General features: G+C 37.1%; 1 protein-coding gene and 1 non-coding gene across 18 annotated transcripts in view; one reads left to right on the top strand and one right to left on the bottom strand.

Moving 5' to 3' along the window:
• Positions 1-17,287, top strand: part of DLG2 (discs large MAGUK scaffold protein 2) — a 1,975,849-nt gene that overhangs the window by 651,500 nt on the left and 1,307,062 nt on the right. The window lies entirely within an intron of this gene.
• On the bottom strand, positions 6,570-6,676 carry LOC140615676 (U6 spliceosomal RNA). Its single transcript, XR_012016159.1, has one exon. It is a non-coding gene; the product is annotated as a U6 spliceosomal RNA (small nuclear RNA).

Genomic DNA, 17,287 nt, shown 5'->3' with positions numbered 1-17,287 from the left:
ACACTGTATCCTAAAGGGTTGATGGAATGGTGGTGGTAGTTTTCACTGCTAATAGCAGGAGTTACGGTAATGAATATTTAATATGTGCCAGACACTGTGCTACATGCTCATCCTATGAGGTATATTTTATCTCCCTTTTACAGATAGGGATACTGAGGCTTTAAGGAACTAAGCAATTTGCCCAACCTGATAGGGCCAGTCATATGCAGAAGCAAGAATTAAAGTCCTTATTTGATTTCTATGGCATTAAACATTATTCTCTATTGCCTTCTTCCTATATCTGCCTTTGTACATGCCAGAAAATCAATAGATGCTTACAGAAATCTGGCTTATTAAATTGTTCTTTGAATACTCACAAAACTTTTCAAAGTCATTTCAGATAAGATCTTTCCCTCCAGTATATAAACAACTTTTGCTAGAGTGCTGGTCTTTATGAGGTTAATGGCTGTTTTCTGTTTTGCCATCTAGATTTGTTAATGAAAATGAAAAATGGAGGTTAGGAGCAGAACAAAACCTTGTTAAAGCAGTACTAACATCTATGTATTGAGTAATTTAAAAAGTATTACTGAAAATGGATGTAGCGTTAGTGTGTGTGCATATATATATATATATATGTGTGTGTGTGTATGTATATAGTCTGTTAATCAAGTTAGTAGTTTGTTGATCAAGGTTACATTGTATGGCTACCCATTGCTCACATTGCTTTGGAGTTTCCCTAGGAAACGAGCTAAACACTAAAGCTAAAATGCTTAAATAGCTCTGAGGATTCTTATACATAATTTCATAATTTTATAATTTATTTTTGTTTATCTTTATTCAATCCAGGTTTGAATTTATTCTTTTTTACCATTTGGATTTTTTTTTTACCTTCTATTTATAAATTAAAATTCAATGATTGCTTAGAGACCATAAGGTTTTTTTTTCCACTTCAGACAAGTCAATAACTGTAAGATTTAATAGCCTAAAGATAAAATGGCTCAATTTTAACCAGAAAATGCTTGACTAAGATAACTGTCTAAAACCAGATTATGAGGCCATTTGAAATTAAATGTTTTTTTCCTCCAATCATTGTCTATAGCAATGGAATTCTTTATTTGATAAGCAAGGAAGGCAGTATCCTGTCTTGTGTTTTGATTTGGGGGGGATAAACATGCTCTAAAATGTATTTATTAGGGATCCCTGGGTGGCGCAGCGGTTTGGCACCTGCCTTTGGCCCAGGGCGTGATCCTGGAGACCCGGGATTGAATCCCACGTCGGGCTCCTGGTGCATGGAGCCTGCTTCTCCCTCTGCCTGTGTCTCTGCCTCTCTCTCTCTCTCTGTAACTATCATAAATAAATAAAAATAAAAAAAGTATATATTATTATGTGTAAATAGCTTAGACTACTCAATGTGCTGTTGTTCTCAACATGATACTTGTAATGAAGTTGTTAAGCAATACTCTTTGGATTTATAGGTGCCAGGCTAATGCATAATGTTTTGCCACAAGAAGTCTCAGGGTACCTATGTTTCTGCACAATTTACAATTTCCTGCCAAAAGGACTTAAAATGCCACAAAGTACAGACTCTACAGGTTGAATGCACACCCAGACACAGAACATTTTAGTGTCACTCACTTGTTGCTTATGTTCTGCTGAGGGCAATGAAAGAAACAAGGCCTCCAGAAGAAATCTGATAAGAATTCAGTCACTTAAGTTAATGGCATTTTGAGTATGACAATGATTTAAATACGTTCTCTGAAGTAAGCAGTGAACATCCTGGCACTGATGGTTTGGGTCAAGAATTGCGGCTGCCAGATTTTTCCTTCAATCACACCCACATGGGTTAAGCATGGGTTCATCATCATTAGTAATTAGTGAGGAGAAATCGAAGAATGGGGGCTGATAGGTAAACAGTAAGAGCTCTTTTAAAGGTCTGTATATATTTCTCTTTTAGGGGTGTGAATTTCATCCTCCATAAAATCTTTTGTTATCTTGAGAAGAATTTGAGTTAAATAAACCAATCAGGACTCTGGTGCCCAGAAAGAGCCAATCCAGACACACAGATCATATACCTCTCCCTGCCATTACTGTTTGCAAGGGAATAAAGATAAATATAATGTATTAAAAACATTTTTGAAAATAAGACTGCAAATTTCAAAGATCAATCTTAAATCATTCACAGTCACTGAAAAGAGGACTGAGCAGCCATTTCTCTGTCTGGGGCTGCAGGGCCCTCAGGTGCTGTCTCAACACTCCTCTGATTCCTCTCCTACTTATCACAAATGACCATTGCAGTATCTATTCTTAACCTTCCTGTTCTCCTTGTATGAGTTTTCATGTCTTGTCACTTTTTGACTTGTAGGGAGAAAAAACAATACAAAACAAAAAACAATAACCCCAAATCCCTGATTCTAGGAAGGAACAGACATGCTCCACAGCATTTTTGTTTTCCTTTCTGCCTTTCTTTTGGTTTCAGCCATAAGCCCCTTCCCCAAGAATCTGTTTTCCTTAGTGCTTGGAGTTGACATATTTGAGGAGCATGCTGTAAATTTCCTGTAGGAAGTTCGGTATTGACACATCCTTCATTTTTTTTGTGTGTAGTTTTTGGGAGTCTCCTTAAGGAAGGAGAATTATACTGTTTGAAGACATGAGGCTTAAAGTAGTAAATGTTTCCTTTCATTTCGAGGGCTGCTACCATTCCTTTGAAGTCAATGAAAAATTCTGTAAAGCAACCAGCATCCTATAAGGGTAACTCAAATATGAAAACAAGAATGACAAATCATTATAAATTTAACATATTTATTTGGAAACAGACATTTAAAAAGCCTAGAAGATGGAGTATGCTACCTGTTTTGGAAGCTTTCAGTGATCCTAGATCACATTCTGGGCTATCCCTGTGTGAGCTAGCATTACAAGCTATCAGAGATTAAGGTCTTTAGTCTTTGTGCTATCTCCAACTGCTCACTTATTACTTCTTACCACCTGCCTTCCTGATTTCTCTACCAGGCATCATTATCACTGTATCACAGTTGGCCTTGCACAGTGGTTCATACCTGATGGTGACACCAACCCCCTAGGCACCTGTTAGAAATGTTTGGTCACATTTCTGTTTGTTTAGATGACTGGAGAGAGCTATTGGCATTTAGGAGTTGGCCAGAGATGTTAAGTACCCAGCAAGATATGAGATGACATATACAACCGTCTACCCAGGATATAGGTGGCACTGCCATTAAGAAACACTGGGCCTCTAGGATTAGCACCCCACTTTTGAGAAGACTAAGCTGGCTCTTGACTTTGAGACACATTATTGATCCTGGATTCTTACAGTATGCTTCAGGCCTTCATCAGTGATTGGCTTGTGATCTTCCTCATTTGGCTTCAGCTGGAGAGGGGAGGAATATTTGACAAAGAAATTCCAAAAATGTGCTTGTCTTTGTTTATAGGCTTCCCTTCTGTTGGGAAGCAGACAATGAGAACTCAGCTCTTTGCCAGTTTGTAGATACTTGTATGCCTAGATGCCTCCAGCTAGGAAAGTGAAAACTCACACTAGGCAAGGAAAAGGAAAATGAATGCTGTAATCATTTATTTTTATTGCTGTTAAAATGCCTCCAAAGAAAAGGAAAAGTAAAATATCAGTGCTGACTGATGTTATAGGTATTAGTGTTGGCTAAGGTGCTTAAAATGCAATGTTTGTATAAAGAGGGGCATAGAGAAAAGATTCCTATTGATGAGATAGCTATTTTATCTTTTCATAAACAATCAGTTCACTCATAGGAGATGAAGAGGCATTGTAATAAAGTATCCAAGTGATAATTTGAAGGGTAGCAGGAAATAATGTAGAGAAGTAAAGTTTGATCAATTTCAAGGTTCTGGTCCAAGATGATGATGTAGGAAGACCCGGAAACCACCTTCTCCCACAGATACACCAACTCTATAGCTATCAATGAAACAATTTGCTCGGGGCAGGGGGAGAACCTAAAGTAAAAAACAAAAAAACTAAAACAAAACCTGGCAAAGCAGCCCCCTTTGCATCAGGTACATGAGAGGGAAACCATATATTTTTTAAAATATTTTATTTATATATTCATGAGAGACACAGGGAGAGAGAGAGAGGCAGAGACACAGGCAGAGGGAGAAACAGGCTCCATGCAGGAAGCCCAACGTGGGACTCAATCCCAGGACTCTAGGATCATACCCTGGGCTGAAGGCAAGTGCTAAACCACTGAGCCACCCAGGGATCCGAGGGAAACCATATTGAAGTGGATAGGAAAGGCTGAGAAACAGTCTCATCATAAATCCCACCCACCCCCTGGTGTGGTGACCCACAATCAGGAGGGAACTCAAAACCCAGAGCTGCTTCTTGAGGAGCAAAAAGGGTTTGTGCTCCACATTGGGCACCCTAACTTTTAAGATTAGCACCTGGGAGATGAGTCCTAAAACATCTGGCTGTGAAGAAGAAAAGTAAAGTTCTGAAACCATGGGGGGACAGGAGAGGTAAAGAAGAGACCAAAATTTGACAGAAGTAGCAACCAAATTTACATCAGTCAATTAAATACTTGAGTTGATTATCATGTTCTGATCTACTTTGGGAAACTGGTTATCATTTATTTCATTTTAGGTTAAAAAGAAAGAGCAACCAAAAAAGCATATTCAATTTTTTTCCATTCCATAAAACAAAATAAGGCTTTTAATAAGGTTTTATATCTACTTACAGAGTCCCCCACATCAATATTTTAAAATATTACTTAAAATGTTATGATATGAGCAAATCTGTTGTAAAACAACAGCAAACCTAGCATTATATCCTATTATCTCGATTTTTGCTGAAACCGTTTACAACTTCCAGAAACAGACATGCCAAATATCTGAAACCATGTCTATAATTACCTCCAGAAATGATTTGACATAGTTCAATTTTTCTTTTTCTGTATTTTGCTATTTCCTTTTAACCTCTTCAATTGAATTTTTAAAAAGTGCTAAAGGTCTTGGGAGTGAATAACAAGTTATTTTGAGTTTTTAAAGTTACATCTTGGAATGTTTTCAAAACCAAACCTTGTAACCTATTGTCAGGATAAGATAATAGGAGGCTTTGCAAATGTCAAGGCAAAGGTCACATCTGGCACTTTCTTCCCCAGGTCTGATCAGCAGGCACTTTCTAATTTTTGTTGTCCCCAGTTTACTTATGCCCTAACACTACTCTGATAGTTTGAAGATATGATGACAAATTATATACTTTAGTTGGTTGCAATATGCTGCAGTTTTATTTTTGATGTGTTCTCACATTCCTCATACTGTTATTTATAATTACCTCTGGCCCACCAAATGTAAGCTCCATTAGCGTTTTATCTCTATCTGTAGTGTCTAGAAATGTGCCATGCCTAATAGTATGTGCTCAATAAATGCTTATTGAATAAGTGAATAAATTGATGGTTCATTTTCTTAAATATTTCATACTGCAAGTCTAGAGATCATAAATTCTTGGAAGAGTTTGGGTCATGCTAAATTATGTGTACTTTCCTCAGAGTCAACTAAAACCAGTACATCAAGTGTTCTGAATGCTCTTGAATACTGTGGGGAAAAGGCTGAATTTTTTTAACCAAGCCCATGAGCTTAGTTTTAGATGTTCTGCTTTGGAATAAAGAAATGTTAGAGTACTTATTATGTGGAAGATGTGGTCTATATTATACTATGTAATTAATAAATTCTCATTTATATAATCATCTTCAAGGCAATACACTTACACTTTAATAATTTTACATGGATGTAAACTGGAAAGGTGGAAATACACCTTTCAAAAAATTCAGGATAAGCCAACCGTGTTTTAGGCTGTCTGTGCACTAAACTCCCTCATGTGTCATTTAATTTGTTGGGCAGCTGGCAGACTGACATAGGAGGAGGGGTTCTGAGGGAAGTCACCAGGATAGCTGGGCACTTTACTGTCTACATGTTTTAGTAGGGATTCCCAGTTGGAAGTGATTGATGCTTTGAGTAGGCACTCAGTTCCCCTGAAGTCCTTGTCTTAGAGGCAAGAGTGAACCAATTCTGCCTTCTGCTGACTTTTTCCTGCTTATTTTCTTAGTTAGGCTCCGGGTTCTCCTTTGTGCAGCTTTATAGTGATTTCTTGGTCTAGTAAGTATTTGCTTTCTCTCTGGTGAGTTGTTTCCTCTCCATTCATCCTCATCTACTATGACTACTGTATTATCCTTGTCCCAAGTGATTCATAGTATGATTGTTCTTTAAAAAAACAAACAACAATCACTTCATAATACTCTTATTTTTGGCTTGCTTGTTAAAAGTCTTTGAAGTTGGTTATTTTTATAGGTTTTCACTGATTTGGAATTTTTCTAGAAACATCTGTTATTATAAACTATGCTGGACATTTTTTTTTGTCCATTTGAGTACCATAATTCTCTGCTATAAGAAAGAAGTTGAGATTAGAAGGATCTTGATATCATTCATACTTGGATTAAAATGTATTTTGAGCCTATTTTGAGCCAAAATGTATTCTGGAATTAGATTAACACTTAGTAATACATGGGCAGTGGCAGCCTCATATTTATGGTAGAGAATATTTTCTGATGCATGTCTGTGGTATCATAGGGATTGTCAGTAAATAGTGTGTTATCCTTGCACAGGGGCCATGCTAATCTTCTCTCTATTGTTCTAACTTTAGTACATGTGCTGCTGAAACAAGCACAGGATGCCAATAAATAATAATACTGACAATTGAACCTCCCAGTCCTATAACTCAATACTTTTGCTTCATGCAAACAGACCTAGTTTTTGCCTTTCATAATCCCAAAACCACATTGTGCATATGTAATCAGATTGACATGTATCTCTCCCCTCACCCTGTTTCTTGACATCTCAATCATTAGAACACACACACCACACATGAGATCACTTCTCTATGAGCTCTCACTTAGCACTCTATCCTAAATGCATTAGCTTAATTGCCCTTCTAACCTGTTGTGATATATAACTGTCATGAGCATTCAATAAGTTATGAATTTCTAGAAATCAAGAGTTAGCTTATGCTTCTTAATAGTCCAAAGTGTCAAATATCTCCTTGGGTTTTTTTGTTTTTTAGTTTGTGTTTGTTGTTTGTTTTTGTTTTGCCATTCAATAAATATTTTTAAGCATCCAACTGAACCAAAAATTTCATACTGTGAGGCAGTAGTTTTGTGGAGTCATTCAAGGAGCAATCTGTTTTTGCTAATGGCATATGACTATCTTTGCTGGTTGACTAATGGTCATTGTGGTGATTATGAGAGACCCAGAGGAGCTAGAGAAAGAAGACACACAGTCCAAAGGAGCATAATTATTTCACAACTGTTGTGTTGTAGAGGGTACTCTTATTTGTGGGAAGCTTCATATTCATGCTGATCAGAGAAGACCTAGCAATTCATATTTTACAAACACAATCCAACCTCAAAACTATATACGGAGATCTTTCCATTGTGAAAAAACTGGAGTTCTGGTCCCTGCTGTGCTGTTGAAGGACAGCTAAGCAGGCTTTGGAATGGTGAACCCATCCTTTTGCAAGTAGGAAATCAGTAGAGATAACAGGCTCATCATGGTCTTTGTCCAACTCACTATAGAATTCACAATTCACTTTAGAAAATATTGACTGTAGTTGATTTGTTAGATTTTTCCCTTTAGGAATGATTCTCCATTTCCATGATGACCGGATAGATTTTATTTATTAGCCAACATAATGAGCTGACAGCTTGTTATAAAAAGCTACTCATATTAGCTATTCATTCTTGGGAAAGTTGCTTCTGTAATTATCAAGAATTTTATTTAAAATGTGAAGTTTGGGGAAATGTCAAGAAGAAAGAAAGGGTGACTTGCAAGTGAAAAGGAAAGGGAATCATGACTTTTCTTCTACTTCCATTGAAATCTGTTCTTCCTTTAGATCTTATTTGAGAACAGGAATGAGAGAAGGCAGATACTGTATTCCTGACTGATGGTGATATGTAATAATGGTAAAAAAAAAAAAAAAAAAAAGGAGAGAGAGAGAGAGAAGAATTAGACGGTTGAAGGTAGCATGGGGTTACTTGTAAAAAGAAAGGAAGACCATGATATTCATGAAGTATTATCAGTGGTGCTGCAACCCCTCCCCTTGCCTTGCCTAGGAGCTAAAGTATTCATATGGGGTTTAAAGCCCTAGAGTCCTTAGTGTTCCATTTGGCATATGTATTTTCCTTGCACCTGAAGTCCTCAGCACTCTTAGTCTATATCCTCTCCCAAGGTGCTCTTACTCACTTCCGTGACACCCAAATTTATATTTTCTACCGAAACTTTTTTTCTAAATTACTGACCTATCCAATTGTCTTCTCAGCAGCTTCTCTTTGATGCCTTACAGGAGCATCAACCCAAAATATCTAAAACTGTTATCAAAATATCATAGTTTGGGGACTTTGACATGATAAATATTCAAGGTGTGTAAAAGCATGATACATAACTGTATGATCTTACATTAAAATGCTTACTTGTGTAGATAGATACATACACGGGACCTAAAAGTCAAACTGTAAACTGCTTGTGATTATGGATGACTTTGTTCTTTGCTTCTTGTGTTTTTCAGTTTCCTTTTATGCACATATTAACTTTAAAAAAATAAATTTTTAAAAAACCTAAAAAAAAACATCTAAAACTCATTTTATGATTTTCTGCTTAAGAAATCTATTTTTCTAGCGTTATCCATCTCAGGGATTGTCCCTCCTGCCCCATCCTTTGACATTTGATCAAGCCATATACCCTGATTTATCTTCCTCTCTCATTGTCTTTCACCTATTACTTACGTTTAACTCCTAAATATTTCTGAATGTGTCATTTTCTCTCTATCTCTGCTATCAGTCTAAGCCATCATCATCATCTCTCCCATGAGCTGCTAACTGGTCTCACCACATCATTTTTGTCCCATGCCAATCCATATTGCAAATAGAAGCCACAGTGAGATTTATAAGAGACAAATCTGATTACAATTTGTCCCTGCTTAAAATTTGTTGATAGCATTACATTTTTTAAAGATATACTGCATAATCCTTTAATGACAGGCCACAAAGTTCTGGATGATCACCTCCTGCCAGCCTTCTCTCATGCCAGGCTTTCTTTCCCTCCTTGTACTACAGCCTCACTGCTCTTTCTTTCAGTTCCCCAAATATATCAAGTTCCGATCCCATATTGGAATCTGTACATGCTTCTTCCTTTATTTGGAACAGTCTAAGGATTTTCTATTGTGCTGTAACCTTAATAAACACATCTTCAAACAAAGACTTCCTTGATATTATAGATTGAATTCTGTCCCCCCAAAATTTGTATGTTGAAGCCCTAACTTCCAACGTGGTGGTATTTGGAGATAGGGCCTGTGGGAGGTAATTACACTTAGATGAGGTTATGAAAATAGGGCCCACATGATGGGATTAAGGCCCTTATAAGATAGATAGCAGAGTGTTCTCTTTTTCTGCCCACCCCTCTCCCTGTATCTCTCTGTCTCTCTCTCTGCATGTGAAGACACAGCTAGAAGGCAGTTGTCTGCAAGTCAAGTAGTGAGCTTTTACCCAGAAACCAATCCTGCTGACACCCTAATCTTGAATGCAGACTCTAAAGCTGTGAGAAAATAGATTCCTATTTGTCAAGTCACCTAATCCATAATGTTGTTTTGGCAGCCTGAGCTGACATGAACTAGTCAGGGTTCTCTTTTATTCATTCTCAGAGGTTTTGTACTTTTATTTTTGTCTTCACTGTTAAACTTTAAGCTTGGTAAGGTTTTTCTTGAACACTGTTCTGTTTCCAGTCCCCAACACAGTGTTGGCATATTAAAATTATATGTTAAATGTTATTTGTGGGAAATATACAATTATTGTACTTCCTTAAAAAAATTAATTCCTATCTTGGTCTGTATTTTTCTTAATAAAACCTCATCACAGCCCATTGCCACTGAAAAAAAAAAATTAAAAAATTAAACCTCATCACAAAAAGGCATCCCCTCCTAGAGTCCTTTAATTTCATTGACAGCTTCATCTGCTTGATGCCATAATAATCTTCTTAGCAAACAGATGGGGAAACCTGGCAGTGGTGGTTGGGTTATTGAAACCAAGAATCTTCATCAGGCCTCTTGCTTCTAGGAAAAATGGCAAAAAATGCCATGGTTTAGTTTTCTCTAGAGTTTACCTCCATGTTTTTACTTCTTTGACACTTTCCTTGACCTTTAAATATAAGATGATTAAAGTGAAGGATGGTATCTTTAGCATTTAACTATTCCTATAAGAATATACAGCCCCATGTTCTGGGGACTATTATACCACCGGCCATCCCTCAGTTGTCAGCTGACCTGATAACTTATGCAGATGAGGACCAGTTAGCTAGTCCTTACTATTGTTAAAATTAAAGTCATTCTTTTAAAAGTGATGACTAAGGAACCCAAAGGCCGGGTGTTGTCCAATGGACCTCAACATACTTTTTGTAAATTCTATAGAAAAGAGTAGGGATTGCTAAAGCTTTACTGAAGATTTTTACAAAATTTCTGAACAACAGTGAGTAACTCTCCTGTAGTTTTTTAAGGGAATCTTTGACCTCTCATATTGAAATGGTACAAGTAACAGAGGATTATATGGCTTTCCATGCTTACAGCTCAACTTTAGTTGTCCTGTCAAGGCTTTGGTATATATATTAGTTTACTAATGCTGCTATAATGAATTATAACAACTTAGTGATTTAAACCAACACAAACCTATTATTTTAAATTTCCTGATATCAAAAATTAAAAAAAAAAACAGGTATAAAAATGAAATGTCAACAATGCTTACATTCGTTTTGGAGGCTCCAGGAGAGAATCTGTGTCTAGCTTCGGGAAGAAGCAACGTGCATTCCTGGGCTTGTGGCCCCTGCCTTAAAAATGCACCAATCTGCCTTTTTCTTCCATCATCACCTCTCCCTTTATGATCTAGCCCTCCTATCTCCCTTTTATAAGAGCTTTCGTGATTACATTGGGCTTACCTGGATAATCCAAGGTAACAGTAATCACCTCAAGCTCCTTAAACTCAATCACATCTGCAAAGTTCCCCTTGGCAAGTATTGTAACCTATTCAAAAGTTTGGGGATTAGAATGTGGACATCTTTGCAGGGATAAGATGGAAGCATTATTCTGCTTACCATACTGAAAAAGATCTGACAACGTCATATTTCAAAAATGCCAGTTAGGATTTAATGCAAGAGACAAAAGTTATGTCATGTCTTTTTCTCTAGGTGCTTTACTTAAGGTCTCAATTTTCCCACATAAAATGCCATCTATATATCGCAGCTGCTTATCAGTCTCTTCAATTAGGCACCTATTTTTGCTCAAATGTGAAGGGTAATCATTTGTTAGCTTCAGTAAGATCATGGATCTAATGGAAATTGCCTATGACACTGTAAAGAGAGTTAAGATTTTTTTTTTTAATGTGAGCCTGTGCATTCCATACTTACATATGAAATTCAGGCTATTATAGCTCACTTAAAAGCAATGCAAATTAGGGAGAAATAAATATAATCCAACTCAGCTTTCAAGATACAACCTAAATGTGGGCCACCTAGATAGCTCAGTTGCTTAAGTGTCTGCCTTTGGCTCAGGTCATGATCTCAGGGTCCGGGGATTAAGCCTCCTGTCAGGGTCTCTGCTTAGTGAGAGTCTGCTTCTCCCTCTCTCTCTCTCAATAAATAAATCTTTAAAAAAAATCTTTAAAAAAATCTCAATAAATAAATCTTTAAAAAAAAGATACAACCAAAATGTTCTCTTTTCTATGAAATAATGTTGACCTCCCTAGCTAGAACTAGGTACTGCTTCCACCTTGCTGTGATAGCATGATGTGCATGTGTCTGTTGTAACATTGACCACATTGATGTATTGATCTGTTTACATGACTATCTCAGATTCTTAAGGGAAAGGACTCTGTTCTATCTCTCCTAGTACTAATGCTGCCTACAACAGTGTCTGACACACAGCTGGTGTTTTACTTATGCTTTTTGAGGGAATGAATTCTTTTGCAAACCTGTTTAACATATTTTTGTGACTCATTGACTAATTTGTAACATTGAGGAGTACAGGGATGAGACAGGCTGAAAGATGATATAGATGAATCAATAGAAATCTACTTCCATCCCTAAGAAAGCAAATCTGAACTCATGTCTCTACTAATGGTGATCAATAGCAGCATTTTCCAGCACAAATCATATTGCAATATATGATCAGGACAGATCCTGTTCTGATTTGAGTATTGAAAGAGAAGTATGTCCTCAGGGTAATATAATGGGATATAAACCTTTGAGTGAAAACTTAAAATACTACATTGAGTAGAAATTAGATCCAAACAGACAATTGAAAATGTGTAGTTCTATAACTAGGTTTAGAGCATATGAATTTAACAAACTTCTCTGTCCCACCAGGAATGTTTAAACTCAATAATAATCCCTTTGTTTACTTGTTTACAGTTAAAAAAACACGTTTTTCATTTCCTTTTTTAAGTTTTATAGAGGTATAGTTGGTATATAAAGATTGCATGTATTTAATGTGTACATTTTGATGAGTTTGGATATCGCCACAATCAAGATATTAAACATATCCATCACCTCCAAAAATGTCCTTGTGCTCTTTTATGTGTGTGTGTATCTTTTAATGGTAAGAAATCTATAATTTCATGTTAATTTCATGTTTTTAACATATTTTAAAGTGTATATTGCCATATTCTTAACTATAGGCACTATGTTATACAGCAAGCGTCTAGAACTTATTCATCTTACATAACTGAAACTTTATACCCATTCAGTAGCAACTTCCCATTTCCTCCTTCCTCAAGCCCCTGGCAACCACCATTCTGTTTCTATGAGTTTGACTATTTCAGATACATAATATAAGTGTTATATGTAAGTATTTTTCTTTTTGTTACTGGCTTATTACACTTAGCATAATACCTTCCAGTTTTATCCATATTGGTGCATATGACAGGACTTCCTTTTTTAAAACTGAATAATATATCCTTGTATATACATACCACATTTTCTTTATCCACACATCTACTGATGGATATTTGGGTTCTTTTTTCTTTGCTATTGTGAATAATGCTGCAATGAACATGAGGATGCAGATACCTCTGTAAGATCCTGATTCCATTTCTACTTAATAGCTATCTTCACTGCTTCATTATTTAGCAGTCATCTCAAAGTTTCTTAAGCCCCACTTTCTAGAGGTGTGAGCACCAAAAAGCCTCTGTTATATAGGTGGTGGTCCCTGAAGTTTCAGATTCTGGATTATAGGGTGTAAGGGTCTTTTAGCCACTTTATTTGTAGTAGCTTTCCCAGCCACCCTGGCAAATGCTTTCTGGACGTCCTGAGAATATCATAGTCAGTGATTTCCAATACGAATTCAGTATCAGAATCACTTGTGGTACTTTAGAAAAACAAGAAATCAAGAAACCCACCTGAGATTCTCGTACAAGAAGTCTAGAAAAAGGGTTTGATTACCTTTCAAAAGTCTTGTGGGGGAATTCTGAGATGCAACCAGTGTTGGAAACATATGGCTGAGTTTAATCATGGGTGATTGTATTCCTCAATTGAGTGATTGTGAGGAGGCAGGTCAGAAGTGGGGAGTACTCAAGCTATTATCCTCACAAAACTGTTTCCCATGTGTTGACTGAATCCATTTTGTATCCAATGCTGGTGCATTTTTTAAGATAATGATTAAAGGAAATAATGAATATAATGAAACTAGAATAGTTCTTCCACATAATAGATTCTAAATAAATATTAGTTTCCTTTGTTGGTTTGGTTTTTTTGTTGTTGTTAACTCACATCTGGAAAGGGTAATAGGCTCTTCTGTGAGGGACATATTTTCCCCTGAAGGACAGAGTTTTATTAATAACCTGAGTTGTTACATCTGTATTTTGTCACTTTGCAGGTAGGAGGGGTTGAAAGACTTACTGTTATAAGGTGAGAATGCATATATATTATTAATATATGAATGTATGTATAATATACACATGATGGTGACTGTATATAAAGAGGCAGAGAGATACACATATAACTATGCATCTATCCATCTACCTATTTGTCATTTCACTTCATTATTGTCAACAGCCATTGGGAGTTTCTTGGGAAATGATTTAGAAGTGATCAAATGGGAATGATGCTCAAAATTTTCTCTTAAGGAAAAAAAGCCAGTCTTACATCATTTTCTTATAACCTATAAATCTACGGGGAAAAATCAACCGTAACGGGTATATTCGGAAAGCAAGTTGGAATATATTAGTTTTTTCTTTCTCTAGGTTACTTTTTAAAGCTTGTAAAAAAAAGAACAAGATCTTGTTAGAAAGAAAATGAGAGGAAGAGATTTCTTCATTTTTGTTTCTGGTTTCTTTAACTGTTCTCATCCTACTTTACAAGCTCCTCTTTTCCCACCTACCGCTAAAACATTGCTGTTCCCAGGTCTCTCCTTGGGTGATGTAATTGATTCAAATTATGCTTAAAATAATGCTAATGACTCAGAAATTTATATATTCATTTTGAGGGCATCTGTGTATCTCATTCTTTGCTGGTATAAAATTGACCTGCATATATGTCCACCAAAGCCTGCTGTATCCTGAACTTCCCCGCTCTGTAGTTTGCATTTTTGTGTCTTCAATTACCCAAGCAATAAACAGGAAATAAACTTTTAAATAAACTTTCCTACCCATTTCCTGCTCCTCATCTCTCACTCCTAAGTCCCATGTATTCTACTTGCTAAATTAAGGAAGTTGAAACTATCTTTTCTCATCTCTCCTTTCCCTTCCCTATTTCCCTTTTCTCATCTCTTCCCTTCCCTTCCCTATTACATCCACAATATCTCACTGGAATACCACAATAGTAACTCTAGGATTCTTTCTACCTTTAGGCTTACAATCTATCCTCTCTGCTAATAGAAGTAATTTTCTTGGGATCCCTGGGTGGCGCAGCGGTTTGGCGCCTACCTTTGGCCCAGGGCGCGATCCTGGAGACCCGGGATCGAATCCCACATCGGGCTCCCGGTGCATGGAGCCTGCTTCTCCCTCTGCCTGTGTCTCTGCGCCTCTCTCTCTTTCTGTGACTATCATAAATAAATAAAAATTACAAAAAAAAATATTTGTTTAAAAAAAAAAAGAAGTGATTTTCTTGAAACATAAATCTTATCATGAGATTCTTCTGGACTGTCCCCCAAAACTTCACTTACTTTCCATTGTCCATACCATAAAATCTCTAAATCTTTAATTTGGCATAGGAAATCCTACAAGTTTTGGTCTCTTTCTTTATACCACTGCAGACCTTTCCTCAATGCTCACTGAACCTAAAACTCTGGTATTCTGAATCTGTATATCCTCAAACACTTGAAGCTGTTTCATTTTTCCATACCACTGTGCATCCTTCAGGTACCTTAGCTTATAGGGCTATCCTGCCTGTCCCTCATCACTGATGGACATCTTTTTCCAGAATCCCTTCATGGCCACCCTCTCTATGGACTTCCTTAAGACCCCATCTTCCAGCAGAATTGAGTAACTCCATCTTCATGCTGACACTTGTGTCACATCTTTTCCCCCAAAAGTGACAGATCATATGGGTGTAGTGGATATGCTGTGTGTAGTCATGTCTTGGATTTCTGATTAGGTATACATATGATTCTCTTTTAATATCCTGATCTAGAACTGTGCATCTCCACTAGCATTTTTTAAAGATGTGTTTTCTACCAAACTTAGAAGAATCCAAAATATTCTTAGTCCTCTGTGTTAGGAAAAACCTGAAATACCAAGTTCAAGTTCACAAAGTACACAAATTAGTGGCTGCTTATTTAGGTACTCCAGTCAGTGTTGGGTATAAATCTATTTGGCATCTAGCATACCAGTCATAGTACTGGGCACTGGGGTTCAAAAGTTGGGAATACACAATCCTTCCCTTCAGAGACTGTAGTCTGGAAGAAAGAAACGGGGAAATTCATTAAATAAAATGATTTATTTCAGGATTTCTCTTAGCTGCAATTTTATGAAGAGGTTTTAATGTATATTTTGATTTATGTAGAATCTTTTATGCATGTTTTTAGTTAGTATGTCAGATTCATGAAATGTGCCACACTTATAGATTCTATAGAAACATTACTCCAAATTGAGGAAGGAGGAATTTTTTTTCCCCCATTTGGATTATATAAGGTTCAAACTTCCAGAGTTTTTCAGAGCTGTGCTGATTTCAAAAAAGGCATTGAACAGAACTATCTCAACTCAACCTCGTCAACTTTCCTGTGACACATGAAGGCACTAAAGGGCTCAACCATCCTATCCAGCTATCTGTTAGGTGCTGCTCACTGCATCTGAAATCCAAAAATTAGGGCAAGCCTTTTACTGAGCAGGAGGCAGCACTGTGGGCACCACTGGTTACTCACCAGCCACCACCTGATGGCTATTTCCAGCCCGTGAGTCCTAGAAGAGAAGTAAGAATGATATCCATGACTTGTATGTTCAGTTCTGTACAATTTTAAAGAGATACCAGTGGAAACTTATGTGTGTGATTTTGTTCTTCCCTGTTTTTAGCTAATAGCATTTCCCTTAGGTATGTAAAGTTTTCTCGGCCACATAATTTAGGGGTATTAACCAAATAGTGGTTTGGCACCTTCCTTCAGTCACTGCCATCAGGGTTCATCCCCAGATCTAGAATCTGAAAGCTTATAGTATTGCCAGATATGACCCTACTGAGTTAGTCAATAATTATTTGCTTCTACTATTTGCCAGGCACTTTGCTAGTAAATAACCTTTGCAGTCATTTCTTCTGAGATATTAGCCACCTCCCTGAGCTACAGATCCCTTCTGTGAATGAATCATACAAGTCTGCGTGGGAGGTCAGTGTCTCCCCACCCCACCTCTGAGCCTGAGAAGTCCCTGCTTTGTCAACTATCTGCAACTTTGACACACAGTCCTTGATTCCCCTCCAAAGTGTTCCTCCTCCTAGCCTAGGGGGTTTTTAATCAGGAGGGTGGGCAGCTTTGGCATTTCTCATCCTGTGTCCTCCCAAATCTGCAGGGAATCCTTTCTGTTTCTCCAGCTAAGACAGACTTTTAAAACTCAAAAGCCAAAAATGGAATTCTTGTTTGTTTGTTGTACACAGGACAAGAAAAAGATTTGACTTACCCAGAAGAGAAGAGTGTGGTTCAGTGAAGTTGAGTGATGTTTGTAGGCTCATACAGCTAGTAAGTAGCTGTAAGATAAGACTCCAGCCTAATGTCTGCAGAATGAGAGCAATTTCCATCTACATCTCATGCTTCCTGAGACTTGGA

Source organism: Canis lupus, chromosome 23 (assembly GCF_048164855.1).
Source record: "Canis lupus baileyi chromosome 23, mCanLup2.hap1, whole genome shotgun sequence".
NCBI classification, from domain to species: domain Eukaryota; kingdom Metazoa; phylum Chordata; class Mammalia; order Carnivora; family Canidae; genus Canis; species Canis lupus.
This window is presented reverse-complemented; position numbering and strand designations above follow the sequence as displayed.